Genomic DNA, 12666 nt, shown 5'->3' with positions numbered 1-12666 from the left:
CTGCGTTAAAAGAGTTTTCATGAATGATTGAAAAACATTTTAATTACATTTTCAAACATATTACTCATCGCATCTTAATGAGCTACAATCTCCCTCAACAGGAGTGCATAACGGGTTGGTGCTGTTCTCCTGAAGACAGGGGCTTTATTTTGGGATAAAGCCTTCAGGGAAGAATTAAACGGCTTCCATGGCATTTCTGGCACCCCAAGACAGGTGTCTCCAGCACAGAAAAAACAAGGGGAAGTGTCTGAGTTCAGCACCTCTGCAATGTGGCCCTTGCCAGCAGCCAAGCCAGGAGCTGGGTTTTGAACTGTCTTTTATTATTTAGCTGTTGTTTGCTGTGTTAGTACACTCAGTTACCACAGAAAGGAGGACGTGCTGGTTGTACACAGTAAATGGACCATTGGTAGATTAGGTTAGGGAGCTACAAATAGACCTGCCAGAAATCAAATAAATGTGCTAGAAATAGGAGCATTTGTATATTTTTTTCCTTTAAAATTACCCAGTGTGTTCTAACCTTGTCATGTTTAGCAAAAAGTCGGTTTGGCTTTTTCTGCTTCTTCAGTAAAGCCACATACCAGTTCACAGCTTCGTCTTGCAGTCGGAGCAAGATGTCCTCTGTGCAAACACACCCAAGTAGTGATCAACAGACCTGGTCCTGTCCTGACCTCCAGTATGGCCATTTCATGTCTCCCTATGTTGGCAGTTAAATGGAGGCTGCCTTTGCTGTTTGAGCAATTTGAGCTATTGCACAGATAGAAAACCCAGTATCAATGATGAGAAAAACACAGGCTTTGTAGTGGGCCTGGAAGGTGAAGGGACTTGGTTGGTGGCAAACCCAAGGTGTGAAACGAGCTTCAAATCTGATGACTTGTCACGATGAATATCTACCAGCAGCTCCTTTGCTTTCATACTGTAAGAAAACCAGCTGAGATGCTGCCTCTGGCAACACAAGAGCAGTAAACTTCGGGGTAAAAAGGTAAACAGGCTTTAGCTTCTGAATGATGTGCAAGTGTACTCCATTGAGGAGGACAACAGTTTACCTGGGCAAATAGAGCTGGACGTGCCACAGTTGGAGCACTCTGGGTATCTCCCAGTTATTAAAAGGCAGATTTTGATTCTCTCTGAGAAAATGATATTCCTCACCCCAGAAATGGACCATAAAATGCATATACACCTCCTAACAAGGCTTTTAAAAAATTCAGTCACTTTTATTAGACAACCCAGTCTCTTTTCCCTGGTTCAATATGTGTCCTTATGGACCATATTCCAAGGTTTCATCTTGTCTGGATGTTTTGTTTTTTTTTCCTTTCTTTGGTTTGTTCTTCCTTTGAAATGCTCCTTTAGAGCTTTCTCCAGTGAAATGCCCTAAGTTTTTCAGGAAAACTTTTTTTCTGGTTTAAAAACATACCTTAAGCTGTTATTGCATCCAGCAGTGCCACACTATCGAATCCTCCCCTCTCTTTGCTTTTTATTGACTTGCTCTGCATCTTTTTAGGTCAGACTCAGATTTTTTTTTAAAGGCACTTTTTAAAAGCAAGACTTTGCTCTGCTCTACCCATTGCTCTCCAGCTCTGTTTTCTAGATGGGCACAGACGGCGTTTTCAGGCTGCTCCATGCCGTAGCCTGGCAATGGTCTGAAGTGTCCCCTCCCGGGGCTGGGGAATGCGTGCACAATTGGTAGGAAGCGGCCCAGCAGAGGCTAATATGGAAGCTGTTCATTAGGGACGCTACGAGTAAATGTGCTCTACAGCAACATTCCAAGGGATGGGGATTTCTTAGGGACTGTGTTTTTATTTCAGAGAAAAAGAGGCACCTCTTTGCAAGATACATCATTTGATAGGAGAGAAACTCTGAAGAAACGACAGGGACGAGCCACAGAAAAGACAGAAGCAGGAAGAATGGTCTTTGGGATATGAAGAGTTAAAACTGGGAGGTTGTAATCTATTTATGGAGAAGAGCTAAGAGCTTTGTGTATGTGGTAACCAGTCCCGGCTCTTGGAGCAATTGAGGTGGCAGAATCAAACGCAGAATGCTAATTACTGTAACTGAAGAATGAGTATGCTTATTATCTGATATAAAGCAATTTTAGGAACACCCACAGTTTTAAAATAATAGTAATAACAGTAATTGAAAACATGAGCTGACAAGTCACTAACAACCCATTATATCACAGCAGTGTGGAAGAGCCTCCTATCTTTACAAAGCTCCCTTCTCTCAGTCCTTGACAAACACACACACCCCATCGTGGTCTAAAGAGCTGCGGCACAGAAGATCTTAAAATAGCTCACAGCCCAACACCCAAATCATGATGTTTCTGCTAGGTCTTTTTGTTACTGGAATAAGGTGATACTCAAAAAAACCGTATCAGTATCTGGCTTCGGAAACACATACTGGTTTGTCCAAACAGGTTTGTCCCTTGCTGTAAATCAAATTAACTGTTCTGAGCTACCTGCTCTCACTTGGACCCAGACTTCTCTTCTTTGGGCTCGTATGGGATAACAATAAAACTTAAAGACACCAGAAATTAAAAACCAGGCCTTGTTTATCACGAAGTGATTCAGAAAGTGTCTTGCACTGAGACCTGTGGCTTGAGCCAGAAGTCTCAGGTGAGTGCCCTCTCCACAGAGAGCTGCAGCTCGTCCTTGCCCATGTCCCTCCTGAGTCGGGACAGGCAAGGCAAGGGAGGAGGACACGAGCACAAGTCCCGTGTTGCTGTCTGTTTCCTCAGCTTGCCTTGAAAGGGAAAAAAGACAAAAAGTTTTGCAAAGAAGCGAGAAATGTAGTCAAATACAGACTGGATGCAGTAGGAGGGGAAAAAAAAAGGGCATTTTTTTTCTTCCAGCTATTCTTGTCTTTATTTCATGGAATTCAATCTTTGGAAGTAGCAGCATAATACAACTGAGAAAACGGCTACATAAAAATTCCCTGTCCCTATTCCACATCAGCGTTCAGCAGCTCTAGGATACCTTATCCCTGTGTCTCTCCATGCAGCATGACAAGAAAAGGAAGTACGAGGAGGAAGAAAGAACACATTTGCCTTCCTCATACTTTCTGATTTTGGAATTTTCATCTGATATAATCTACAGGATCATGCAGTCTCTAATTAGCCCCAGAGCTAATGAGCTGCAAGAGCACTACAAGTCAGTTTATCTTCCTACAGCCCTTCCATGTGCCCTGCACCAAGAGCAGCTCAGCCACACCCAGGCTTGCCACTTCCTCCAGATTTGTGCAACCTTAGAAGATGAGATCAAGCCGGACCCTCATCCCAATTTTTCAGGGGAGGCTGGGGAATTGGGGTCTGACTTTGTCAGCATTTTCTCCTGAGCTTGCACCAGGGCTGTGATTTGCAAGTTTCCATCTGTGGACAGACCCAGCCTGCTTACTGCCAGGCACAATGCTGTTACGCTTTGCTCTCTCCTTGTGTCTTTCCGGATGTCTGCCATCTGGCAGACCCTGCTCACATTTACAGTCCTCTCCAAAGAGGGTGACGGATTTGCTTGCCACCAGCCGCACAAACACAGACATTGTATGGGGCTGGCTGTGTGCCTGGCTTCTCCCAGCTATAGCGTAGCCCACCCATTCCGCACATCTCAACCTGGATGCCTAATCAGCTTCATATACAATAATAATTCGTTCCTATTTCAAAACAATCTTGCCCTACTTACTACCACTTTGTTAATTTCTTAGACCAAGTTGCGTCAGTTCTTTTCTGACTTACACCCAACACTTCTGCATGGCAGCATCTCTCCAGATGCACTGTTTGGAGCACCCACAGGCTCACAAGACCAAGGTGAATGGGAAAGAGAGTGTGTGAGATAACCTATCTAGATAACAGTGGTGTCTACATAGCCGCTTCTGATATTTTAGGAAAACCCATGGTAGATATATAATTAACAGAATAATATTTACTATTGAATTAATCTCTGGGACAACACCTGTAAGGGTGCAGCTCTCACATGAGGTGACATAGTTCTACTCCACAGAAAATGCCATGGAAGGGGAAGAATAATTTTGGAGAGGTAGCCAGGATTTGGGTGTTGGCTGTGCTATGCTGGTGATATCCCAGTTCGCTGCTGCCATTTAGCTGCTTCAAACCAGCCCTCACGGCTCAGAGCAGGAACAGCCCTGTGTGCCCTGCATTCACAGGGACCTTGCCTGCTGCTGGTGGGCTCTGCTTTCACAGACCCAGCTGGGACCGCTGTTCCCTACAGAATGAGATGCTGGTAGTTTGCCAGCCAGCCTGAAATCACTCAGCTCAAATTGAAATGAATTTTAAGTGAACACAAAGTGAAATTACATTGACATGCAAAGTAGAAGCGTTCAGTTGCTGTCTGCAGAGACAGATAGACATAGAAATAAGAAGTACAGATGGCTAGCAGTGATTTTTTATTTTTTTTTTTTTTTTAAGCTATAGTTGGCCCTCCAGTTCTTCCAGCTAGAGAGCATTGGGATGCTGAGCTGGGGTTCAGTCTCTAGGTAAGGCAACTGTCATGTCCAGGTATCTCTAGACTGGTAGTTTAATTTGTCTCAAGAAGACATTTTTAAAATTAATTTTTTGGCTGCCCCTCCTTTACTGTGGCTCACATTGCAGCACAGTCCTGGAGCGTGCAAACTGGATTCCTGCCAGGGGAAACTTAGCCAGAAGATCACTTCAACCACCGATGCACCCTCAGCACTCAGCTCCCGGGAATGGACTAGAGCTGCTCTGGGATCAAATCCCAGCAACGTGTGCTGCACAGGGCCTCTGCACCAGCTGTTTTCTTTTCCTCTGTAGCTCCCTTCCCAGGGACCTGCATGACTTGCCAATGTGGACGTAGCTGTAGTAACCTCTCCTGCATGGCTAGACACTGATTTTGGGATTGGAATCTGGGTTGCCCTGGTAGGAAAGCAATATGACAGAAAGAAAACTGGGAATCTCTCCTTGGCTGCAAGGAAGGGATTTAGTGCTCATGTGACCCATGGTACAAAGTAAGTGTTCAGCTAGAATAACCAGGCATCAGCAAGAAGTCATGACTTCAAAATGTATACTGTATACCCTACATATACTGTTTATTCACAGGTCTTTGTGTTAACCCCCAATAGTCTTGGCAAACACATTTCATAGTGCAAGTAGCAAACTGCAGCATTGCTATTTTCTCTTAGAAAACTAACAGTTCTCACGCTTCAGAAGCTGAATGTCCACTTCAGGCCACTGACTAATTTTGACCCGTTTTAAATGAAAAACTAAGCAGGAAAGGACAGCACAAATGATAGCCCACATAGATGGGGGCTGGCTGCCGGTTGCACTGCTTCCTTTCCCTGGCTTTCTTCAGAGACCCATGGGGAGCTTGAAGTGTTTCAGATGCTGTGAAGAGAGTACCTGGTACCACCCTGCTGCCTATTCATAGAATTATAGAACAGTTTGGGTTGGAAGGTACCTTTAAAGGTCATCTGCAAAGGACAAGGACATCTCCAACCAGATCAGGTTGCTCAGAGCCTCATCCAACCTGGCCTTGAATGTTTTCAGGAGCGGGGCATCCACCACCTCTCTGGACAACTTGCTCCAGTGTTCTACCACTCTCATTGTAAAAAAATTTTTCCTAAAGTCTAATCTGACTCTAACTCCTTGTATTTTAAAACCATTACCCCTCATCCTGTCACAACCTGCTGAAGAGTTTCTCCCCATCTTTCCTGTAGGCCCCCTTGAGGTACTGGAAGACCGCTATAAGGTATCCCCACAGCCTTCTCTTCTCCAGGCTGAACAGCCCCAACTCTCTCAGCCTGTCCTCATAGAAGAGGTGCTCTAGCCCTCTTATCATCTTCGTGGCCCTCCTCTGGACTCTCTCCAACCGGTCCACGTCCTTCTCATGTTGGGGGCTCCAGAGCTGGACACAGTACTCCAGGTGGGGTCTCATAAGAGCGGAATAGAGGGGCAGAATCACCTCCCTCAACCTGCTGGCCATTCTCCTTTTGATGCAGCTGAGGATGTGGTTCCCTTTCTGGGCTGCAAGCGCACATTGCTGGCTCATGTTGAACTTCTTGTCCACCAGTACTCCCAAGTCCTTCTCCTCAGAGCTGGTCTCGATTCATTCTCTGGGTCACATTGACCAGTTATTCTTTACCCCCAGCACAGGACAGCTGGCTCCCAGGCCTATCAGCTGAACCATCTGTGGTATTTTTCTCTAAAATGCAGTTTTCCTGGTGGGCTACAGCACTTGGGAATCCTGCTGTGACCAGCATGGAGCCACTCGTGCATTTACTTCCTCTGCCATAAGCTTTGGAAAATTATACTGCTGGTGGGGATCCTAGCATTGGCACTCAGTGTGTAGTCTCAAAAATATGACTTGACACCTGTAACCAAGGTCATCTGATCACTCTTCTCGTGTAAATGAAAAATAAAGTTCCCTGCATGGCCCAAAAGGCAACACAAACCTCATATTGCAGACGAAGAGAGGAAAGGAAGAGGCAGTGTTTGCTTAACACAAGCTGAACTCCAGCAGGAATTTGATCTTTTCTTAACACTGCTTTATCTAAGTTATTGCCAATGGCCACGGATTTTGCCATTCCTCTTTGCTCACGATGGCCCTGCTGTGCAAGGCAGCAGCATCTTTAGCATCAGCAAGCCTGTGCAGTAATCCAGGTCTGCTCCCAGGCACTCTCTCAAACACCTGCACTAGCCTGGGCACCACAATCTGCTTTTTGTTTCTCTCTTAAAACTTGTGAACTTTCTGCAAGACCAGCTACCTATAAACCATGATCTAGAAATTCTTGCTTTTCTTACTTCTCACCCAAGCAGTTGACTTCCAAGTGGGGACCCACTGCTCCTTGGGATTTCTCCTTCTGGCCGTTTTCCCATGTCCCTAATCCCCACCGCTGATCATGTCTGTCCACATGCTCTGAGCTAGCCAAGTACTCAAGCTCACTTCTCTCATGTTTTACAGCTGTCAAACAGCTGCTCGGCACTGGTTCTACCTCTGGGCTTCATTGAGATCATGAATCTTCTAGGGTTTTCTGACTCTTGTGTGCTGGCATAGCTGATTTTTTCTTAGCTAACTGGACAGTGTTAACTTTACCAAATCGGACAAATTGGATTTCTTCTTGACAGACTTTGGTTCTGTAGCCACTGGATCCATTTGTGAACTGTGTTTCTACTCGCAAAGATATTTTCTCCACTTGGAATTTTTGTACTTAGTGATAATAATTTTGGATTAGGTCATTCTTCTTATAAGTAGAGAAAATAAGCGTGCAAGAAGTCAGACTGTTTCCTACTTCAACTTATTTAAAATAAATGCCCCCAGTTCTTCAAATAAAGCTAATAAACCATAGCAGCAGCAGAGACAAGCAGCATGGTCTGTCCCAACTGCTGAAAAATCATATCAGCCTCTCTCCATCTCTGTGCCTCAGGTTAAATCATGCGGTGGACCTGCCTGTGAAGTAATTGCAAAACAGTTACTTTTCGGTCATGCTTATCTGAGTTCTGAACTATTATAATGCATCCAGGTCTTGTTTTTCTGTCAGCTGTTTTTGTTTGGTGGTTGGCTTTTTTTTTAGCTGCAAGGACTACAGATTTATTTTTAGATTAAAGCTCTTCTTTTTTTTTTTTTTTTCCAGACAATGCACTTCGCAAGCTGCATTAAAAAAAAAAAATCAAAAGAATCATTGCCAGTAAAGGCACAAAACTTAGCAGCAAGAAGCAAAAGTGGACACAAGCAGCCTCTCTTGCAGAAGCTACAATCCAGGCACCATGGCATCCAGCTCTGCAGCCTGAAGATGGCTCCGTTAGCCCTGCGCTCTGTCCTGCCTCCAGTACTCCCCCTCCTCCTGAGCCATCAGGAGCCCTTGCTTGTAGAAGACGTCCCACTCTACTTTACATGACCACAAAGGTTGTTCTCAAACCTGACTTTTAACAGCACCTCTTCTAGGCAGGGTTAATGAATACTCTGGCTGGCAATTTCTGTATTAGGTGAAGAACCTCTGTGAGACTTGCTTTTCTTGGCAGAACTGTGCTTTTCAGTGTCAAAACCCAGCACTGAAAGCACTTCCCAGAGCGCAGTTTCTCCCACAGCAGGAGCCGCAGCCTGGGGTTCCCCACGCAGCCACTTCCTGGGGAACTCCAGCTTCTCGTTTGGGGACGGCCACTTTCCAGAAGTACGAGTCTGAGCCTGAGCTGCCGATAACATTTTGTCTGCTGGGGACACCCAAATGCTCTGAGGTCCAAGGAAACCCCTTGGATAAGCCCAGATGCAATTTGCACCCACTGGAAATCGTTCCTGCACCAGCACGGACATTTGGCACGTATGTTTCTCCCCAAAGCAACCCTCTGGGGTGATGGGCTCTGCCAGTTTGGAGTTCTCCTGAGCAAAGTTGCCTGCGTTTAACTTTCCTAGGCAGACTTTCAGATTAAATTTGTGTGTACTGGGAAAGCAGAGCGTACAATTTCCTCCCCTGTTTGACATAATCATAGGCTGTCCTAGCGCCTGGAACAATTTAATGAATACCTTAGAATGGGTTTTGCTGTCAGATCATAATACCGCCTTCACAAAAGCCCTTGCCACTCTCACCGTTGCTGTATTTGACACCGTGACAATGTGAAGAAACCTCAGAGCTCTTGGTAGCGGTGCACTGATCTGATAAATGTATTTATTCAACCTGCATCAACCTGCAATAACTATGCAGAGGAACATCTTCTCTGATGCTCATACTTTGGCCACATTTTTAGGATAAAATAGTTAAAATAAAAATAAATAAATATAAATAAAATATAAATATAATATAAAATAGTTTCAAAATAGAGGGAGGTAAATTTAGATTAGCTATTAGGAATAAATATTTTACACTGAGGGTTTTAGAACACTGGTTGCCCAGAGAGGTGGTGGATGCCCCATCCCTGGAAACATTCAAGGCCAGGTTGGATGAGGCTCTGAGCAACCTGATCTGGTTGGAGATGTCCCTGCTTCTTGCAGGGGGGTTGGACTAGGTGACCTTTGAAAGTCCCTTCCAATGCAAACCATTCTGTGATTCTATGATTCTATAAAAGATTGGGGAAAGGTATTTAATTACTCGCAATACACCAAAGGTGCACTGTGAGCCTCCTTCCTCATGGTTGTGCAGTACTGAAGCTCTGGTGATGCCATTGCACTCCCCTAATAAACCACGGGTTTCACAAGAATGTTGCAGCTTAGCCTTGAGAAAAAGGAAGCAAATGAGTTGAGCCACAGAGAGAGACAGGAAGGATTGCGCTGTCGTCAAACCCAGACTGCCTCCAACAGCACTTTTTTTTTTTCCTCAGCGGTCTGAGAACCCAGAAACCCAGAGTGACATTCTGGGTTTTCAGTGGAAAATCTGGGAAGCGCTTTGAAATGCACTCCGGTTTTGAAACGTCGCAAGGTGACAGGCCTAGACCTCAGAGATGTGCAGGAAGGAACAGCTCAGAAAATGCATTTGCATGAGACTTGAAGAAGGATATGCAAGGGGCTGATGGCAAAACCATGCTCCCTGACTCCCAGTGATACCCCTATCATGATATGTGCTAAAAAGACACTGATCCTTCAGTCTCTATATATGGAGAAATCTAGGGCTGACTCTTAGGTTGTCAGGAGAAGGTAAATGGTGAGACCCTGCTGTACATTGCAGGGGTGTTTTGCAGACCCCGGCTGGGGAATTCCCTGGTGAAGGGAAACCCTCGGGAACTGCTGGTTTGTCTCCGAGATGGGCTGCTGCCCTCCCCACCTCTGCCTGGGCAACAGCCTCGCTCACAGCATCGCTCAGGCACCACCAAACCTCCGGCATCTTTAAGAGACATCACAGGACCACCCCGAGTAGGGGTGGAAACCAAACCCTGGAGTGGACAAGCCCTGTTTGCAGACTCAGCCTTTTCTACTGCCTCCTCCCTGCATGGCTGCAGCTAGAATTTTTTTTTTTTTTTAACTGTTTGGGTATATCTCCAGCCTCATTAGGTTCAATCACTCCAGCTACTTTTAGCCATTCCTGTCGCTTCCTTTCAGCTAGTGACGACTTCTGCATCCTCCCAAGTAGCAAGCAGCTTTTTTTTTTTTAAGTATGAATTATTTTGAGCATTTGGGGGACTTCACTTAACTGAATCCACACAGCATGACTCCCACAAGTACTTCCTCAGAATATGTACATGGATAATACCCTGCCCTGATGGAGCAGGCTGGACCACTTGACAGCTGAAGCAGGAGCAGGTCTGAATCGATTTCAAGTCCCGTTTTAGAGCATTTATTCATTCACCACTGCACCACACACTTGCAAAAATATCTTCTGTTCTGTTTTCATATAGAAATCTTTAACTTCCTTGCCACTGAAAATAATTAAGTACACACCAAGATATTCCAGTGACAGGAATACCAAGATTTTTTGCACTGGAAGAGCTGAACTAGCAATGCTAGATTAGTTCATGCTACATGTTAGGACTACCTTCCTTGGTATTTGGAGGTGAGAAGACTCGTGGTAGAGGCGGGGGGAGGACAGTTAAAGCAGACAGTGAGTATGAGGCATGTGAAAGCAGAGAGAGTAAACCAAGTGAAAATGGCCCAATTTTCTACTGATTTGTTCAATGAGTTACTGCAAGCAATTTTTTCCTTGTGCTATTTATGGGGTTTCCCTCTTCTAAATGTTACCATGGTCACTGTGGTGTAACATTAATTTGTTTATATAACCCGAGTTGCACATATAGACCCAGATGTTACTTCAGAACCACTACACTTGGGGAAGATTTTCTAAAACCTGCACATTAAAGCTTCACGCAACAGTGATTTTTTACCATAACACTAATGGGGCCTCCTTCAGAGAAGGGCACAACATTAACTGTCCTGCCCTGAAGAGACGGTCGCTCAGCCCCGCTGATGCTCTGCTCCTCTGGAATCTGCAATTTGGCTTCAGCCTTGTAATGCGCTTGTTTTAACTGTACGTTCCATCGCTTCTCTTCATACCATGCACCAGAAAAAGAAACTGATGGGTTTGGTTTCATATGGGATTTAAAGAAGATAAACCTAAGAGATTAGGAGCTCCAGAGCACAGTGGAAAGTATAAACCAGTATGTACTTTATTGCATTTAGTCCAAATATTAGTAAAAACCCTGCATTTTTCCTACAGCTTTTTTTTTTTTTTTGTGGCTTAAAACTGGTAAATGACCAAACTTCTGTGAGTATTTACTTTACAGTAGCAACATAACTTATTTGTAGCCGAACATATCATATATAAAAGACTACTCAAAACCCAAAAGGGTATTAAAACTCTGGGCATAAGATTTAACTGCGTCTCAGCCCATGTTAACTTTTTCTCTACAATATAAAGCAGAATAATACAGAAACTCATATCATGAATGAAGCTGTCCTCCACGAAGTGTTTGTTGGTTGAAATTACTAACAAAGAAGTAAAAATATTCATAGATGTATTTTAGGCTTAACAGATTGACTGATTCACAGCCTTGGGGAACTTCACGTGTTCTGTCTGAGCGGGAAGCTGAGGGTAAACATCCACCAAAACTCAGCAGTATATTCTGACTTCAACTTGTATTTAAACAAAAAAAAATTTTTAAAAGACTTTTTTGTACTTGTTGGTTACAGAGAGGAACAGTCATGAACAAGGATATTCTTCTGCTTTTGGTGCTTCATGTGCTTGCAAACCTCAGCAGAAACCGTTGATAAATTCTTCCTTTTAACCAGCAAGTTCATTATATTGGAAGTAAATATTAAAACAGTAAATGTTTCACCTTTTATGTCATATGTCAGCTTCCACATTTTGCATACTGGGAACTGAACAAAATCTGACTTAATTCCTGAAGGTAAAAGTAAATTCACTGGTATTTCCCCTATTGAGCTTCCTTTTTACAGAAGCAGCATCAGCAAGATCTCAAAATGCTTCTAAAGCTACTCCTTAACTTTAGGGAGGAAAAGAGGACCAAAGAACAAGACAATAGTATTTCTGTAAGCAGCAATAAGCCAAATATAGTCAAATTTTAGTGTACAGAGTACTATGACATACACCATATAAATTCATTTATTCTTCACTTGGCCTCATGACTCACTCTTGGTTTTTTGGTTTTTTTTTTTTGTAGCTTGTAGTGAAAATTTAAGAGCATTATTACATTCATGTGCCACTGATACAGTAGGATTAGACCCTCTGTAATACTACCACTCCTGCCAACCTCCCCTACCTCCTAGTAGCAAATTTCTAAGAAATATTGACGAGCAGATAACTTCATTCCTTTACAACTCCTTTTAAGTATTGATACAGAGGTTGGCACTACCACAGCAATTCTTCCTTGCTGCAGTATAGTGGCAAAACGCAGTGATACAAATTAGTCAAATTATCTTCAAAGTAATCTAAAACACATTACATGAAGCATGGATGTAATAGTCATTATCTGTTTAGCATGTGTCTGGCACTGGATGGACAGTAAAGTTAGAAAACAATGATGTCCCAAGTGCTATTTTACTGCTCTGCAAACTTGCACTGAGTCAGGTTGCACATGTGTTTTTTAACATCCCATACACACACACCCCACTCTGGTCTTCTAACTAATTTGAAGAGTTGGATTACATTCCTTACAGGGGGAAAAAACCCCCCACCACCTATTATTTGGTTATTCTACAGTTATTCTATAGAATTTTGCTTGTCAGCACTAATGCATGGCTTTAGTGCTTGGTCTCTGCTGCCTTC

The sequence above is a fragment of the Chlamydotis macqueenii genome, chromosome 2 (assembly GCF_036417535.1).
Source record: "Chlamydotis macqueenii isolate bChlMac1 chromosome 2, bChlMac1.mat, whole genome shotgun sequence".
Classification (NCBI taxonomy): Eukaryota; Metazoa; Chordata; class Aves; order Otidiformes; family Otididae; genus Chlamydotis; species Chlamydotis macqueenii.
The sequence above is the reverse complement of the archived record's forward strand: the minus strand, read 5'-3'. Positions refer to the sequence as shown.